Source organism: Octopus bimaculoides, chromosome 3, assembly GCF_001194135.2.
Source record: "Octopus bimaculoides isolate UCB-OBI-ISO-001 chromosome 3, ASM119413v2, whole genome shotgun sequence".
In the NCBI taxonomy this organism is placed as follows: domain Eukaryota; kingdom Metazoa; phylum Mollusca; class Cephalopoda; order Octopoda; family Octopodidae; genus Octopus; species Octopus bimaculoides.
The window spans coordinates 110,993,251-110,998,324 of record NC_068983.1 but is presented as its reverse complement, the minus strand read 5'-3'; positions in this window follow the sequence as shown (position 1 = coordinate 110,998,324).

Sequence of the window (5,074 nt, the reverse complement as noted above, 5' to 3'; positions counted from 1 at the left end):
TAGCAGATAGTTTGGAGAGTCTTAACGATATATTTTTTACTAGATTTTCTATTATAGCCCTAGGATGGTTACTTGATTTACTTATATACTGTAGGTTTGTTAGGGGTTTGTGGTATGGTCTATATGTTTTATTCTTAATATCTAATGTTACATCTAGGAAATTTGCTACTGAGACATCATCTTCGTAAACTATACCCATCCCCATTCTGCTGAAAAATCTGGCCAGCCTACCCTTAATTCTCTGTAGTTCCTGGTTTGAACAATTCCTAACATATAACAGGCAGTCGTCTCTATACAACCCCCCCTAACCCTAGGGAATTGATCATTTAATTCATAGAGGATAAATGATCCCACCATCTCAGCTATATATATATAACTTATTCCCATTTAAACATGAATGTTCTGTTAGAACAAACTGTGCTGCAGTTGATACCATGAGAGATAATATGACAGAAACTATGACAGAAAATCTTAGCCAGCTGATATGAGAGTTTCTCTCATGGTGTCTACTGCAATACAATTTGTTCGAACAGAAAATACATGTGTAAGTAGATAAATATTTCTAAAGCATAAATATTTTGTGTGGGCTTATATAGGCGGAAGAGTGGCTGCGTGGTAAGTAACTAGCTTACCGACCACATGGTTCCGGGTTCAGTCCCACTGCGTGGCATCTTTGGCAAGTGTCTTCTACTATAGCCTTGTGAGTGGATTTGGTAGACGGAATCTGAAAAAGTTCGTCGTGTGTGTGTATGTGTCTGTGTGTGTGTGTGTGTGGGTGTGTGTGTGTGTGTGTGTTTGTCCTGCCAACCTCACTTGATAACCGATGTTGGTGTGTTTACGTCCCCGTATACTAGGGGTTCGGCAAAAGCGACCGAGAGAATAAGTACTAGGCTTACAAAGAATAAGTCCTGGGGTCGATCTACACGACTGAAAGTGGTGCTCCAACATGGCTGCAGTCAAATGATTGAAACAAATAAAAGAATAAAAGAATATAAGGACACGTGATGGATGAATTCTTAATTCATACCACTCTCTTTTAGCTTCTCTCCGGTCTCTCCCTCTCTTTCCTCCTGTTGTTTTTGCTTTCTCTTATTTTTTCTATTTCTGTTCTAGTCTATGGGATGTGTGTGTGTGTGTTTACTTTGATATGTCTCCTGCTTGTCCACACTCACTCGAAATCAAAAGGCTAGAGCGTGTACATGTTTGTGACAAGCAATCGTTCTTTCTAGTTTGTTCAAGGTACGTACGTTATCTTGCGTATGCCCATGCTAGTACCTCCCCAGCGATTCATTGTGTTCTTTTTTTCCATTGGGCAAGGCTTAAAGGTGTCTCTCTCAATTTCTCTCTCTCACACTCTCTTTCTCTCTCCCTCTCTCTTAAATTGGCAGCTAGTCATGGAAACTCCAAACAGGTAACTGAATCAGCTGAAGTAAGCTACCTTCACAGGCACGAATACAAAAGCTCAAATACACACAAAATATATTTATATAACATACATAGACACGTACATACACACATGCATACACACATGCATGCACACATGCATGCACACACACACATACACACACATACACACACACATAATAAATACATACATCAAAATGCAAAAATACTCTATTCTTGATGTTGAAATTCCAATGAAGGAGCCTTGGATCTAGGTTAGAAACCGGCTCTTTCTCTATTGGCAAGAAATCTTGAAATAAAACTGAATAATGACATACATACATACATACATACATACATACATACATGCATGCATGCATGCATGCATAAGCTCTAAACAGAGAGAGCAAAGATTATGTAAATACGATTCGTTTTCTTAATCGATTTTCCGTTTAGAACAGTTTGAGTCAAAATCCTTTTTGTATTTCAACCCTTAAGAAATAGTTTAAACAGATTATATACGAAAAGTGTTTACTAAAATGTATCCATCAAATTCTATTGTATGTTGCTATCGCTTTGCCTGAGTCTTAATTTCATGGTCACAACACTTTGTTGGCTTACAGATGAACAAACTCCACCCATTTCCCACTTCCACCCACATCCACGTTGTTGAACCTCCGTCTGTGCAGGCAATGAGCCATGGCTTGAAAAAGTGGCAATCTTTTGGAGAAAGGCTTGGATTGTAGGCAGGGTGAGGTAGCACTTCCAACCCTCAAGTTCTTCAAATTTACGCTTGGTTACATTGGTAGTGTGTTCAGGGGCATTATCATGCCGTACAAATGCACATCTTCGATTGTGCAATGCTAGGTAGCGGATTTTCAAAATATCATATATTCACTGCAATTGTTGAGCATACTGGTTTGCGTTCACCACATGACATCTGAGACAAACTTAAAATGCAGCACCTCTTCAAAATTCCTCCAAACACACAACACGATTTCCGTTCAAATCACCATTGTTTGACAAGAGTTTCTGAAGCCTGGCAGGAAAGAAGCTATTGGTTACGAAAACGGATCAATTTTTCATCTCCAGTTACATTTCAACGCCAACAACGAGCATCTCGAGGATTACCAGCATTTGTGCGTAAGTGTTCACCCGTTATTGCTCGACTCATGGGGAATTCTTCGTCAGTATCTGTTCACAGGGTCGAGCATATGGAGGTGTCTGTTGATGGTGCTTTGAGAAGGATCAGATTCTCCCGAGAATATGAGAGTGATTATGCTTAGCTGTGTGCAACGCCTCAGCTTCCTCAGCAGAAGATCTCCCTGACCCTCGTTTGTTTTCGAGGCTGCCGCCACCTTCCTTGAAACATCGGAACAAGATTTGTGCCGCATTTTCGTTGACATTTCCTGGGCCTTCCATATTAATTTCTTTTGCTGCTGCTCTTGCGCTCAGTCTGTTTTTCCACAGGTAGCGTATGTGGTCTCAATTTGGAGTTTTTCCATTACTCGTTATAAAAGTTGTAAAATAAAGAATAAAGAATTAATGCTTATTGTTATATATGAAAATAAAGGATAAACATTTCTGCAACGATTGGACAAGTTATATCAGGCTAATGGTATAACATGGAGATACAATTGGTTAAAAATTATCAATTAAATCTTAAAAAAACCTTTGACTCAACCTGGTATGTGTCCGCTCGGGTTTCATGAATTGTCGCTTGGCTAGGAGTGAAAACGTCTTTACAGTCGGATGATACAACTAGTAAAACTCCTTTACTGACGGATGATAGAACACTAACAGAATATAGTGTCGTGGCCATCTAGATGATTATATCCGTGTTATTTTTTTATGAATATCCAGTGACATTCTACATCAGTAGGTTAACGCAGTCTGAATGTTATATTATATCCACACAGGTAGAATATATATTCTTGATGACACTAATTAATCCGTTCTCCCATGTTTATAATGTGTTAAGGTCAATTTTGGATTGCTCACTATTGCATTTACATTAAAATCAATGAGAAAGCCTATACATTTAGCATGATTACACACTTATAGCGTGACCCGAAACATTTCCATGTTTTATAGACTTTATATTTCGGTTTTTATGCAAATATTTAAAACATTATTACATTGTTCCATTATGTTACAATTTCCGATTATGTTTCCGAATTCGTTCTATAATTACGGTACGTTTTCAATGTTGCTCTGTAGTTAATTTTCTTAAAACCCTAGAACTGGAACATGCAATTAAAATAGCATTATGGATATGTAAGACAATGCTTGAAAATTTTGTAATGCTCTTCTTCAATATGTAAAATGGTTTGTAAGCTGCGTCATGTCAATTTAAAGACACCGAACTCCACAACATATGTAGGATTTGGCAAATAATAAGACCCAGGTAGTCATTCAGCGTTACACTTACGATCCAGTGGATATAACTCACCAGTTATAGAGTCGCTCGCGGCCACTAGCACTGCATCATAATTTTGAAATATCTATAAAACCGTCAAAAGCTTGTTATTTTTATGTTTTTTTTATCTATTATTAGTGTTTCGTAATATGGTTTGCTAAAATTCTTGTTTCTTTTCAGATATCAACAGAAAATGACAGATCTATCGGACTTTCAAAAAGGACAAATTGTTGGAGCTTGTATGGTAGGCGCTAGCGTAACAAAAACAGCCGAAATATTTGTTGCATCAAGAAGTACTGTCTCGAACGAAATGACAGCTTTGAGAAAGAGGGAAAAGCCTCCTCGTCGAAACAAAACACCGGAAGAAAACCAAAACTTTCAGATAGGGACCGTCGGACTCTTACGCGAATTGTTAGAAAGGATTACAAAAGTACAGCTTCCAAAATTACGGCAGAGCTTAATGGCAACCTCGAGAACCCAATTTCCACAAAGATTTGTCCCGGAAACTGTACAACGCCGGATTTCATGGAAGGCCTGCAATCAGAAAACCACTACTTTCAAAAATAAACGTTGTATAGCGTAAAGAGTGGAGTAAAAACCTACAGAATTCGTCCCTAGAGCAGTGGAAGAATTTTATTTTCTCGGATGAGTCATACTTTACCTTATTTCCGACCACCGGCCGAGTATACGTGTAGAGACAGAATAAAAAAACATTTGACCTAGACTGCATTCTTCCAACTGTTAAACATGGAGGAGGATCTGTGATGATCTTGAGGTGGGGGCTATATCTTGAAAACCGCCGTCCCAGTGGTTTGCCTTTATCGCAGAATTAATAGTCAAGACTATTAAAGTATTTTATCTGATCAAATTCATCCTATTGTTGCGGAACCATTTCCGGTGGGAAACGCCATCTTTCAGGATGATAATGCAGCAATTTAAACAGCTAAAGTTTTTACTGAATGGCAGGATGAACATTCTAGTGAATTTAAACTTCTTATCTGGCCACCACACACCCCAAATCTCAACATTATTGAATATCTAGGATGCATTTTAGAAAAACAAGTAAGCAGTCAATATCCTCCTCCATCATCACTACAAAAACTGGAGACTGTTTTAGCTGAAGAATGGACAAAAATCCCATTGGATACAATTCAAACTTTGTACGAGTCCATGCCTCGTAGAATTCAAGCTGTAATTACTGCCAAAGGCGGTCCCACCCCATATTAAAATAAATTTGTTTAACATTTTAAAGTGTTTCCATTATTTTGTCTA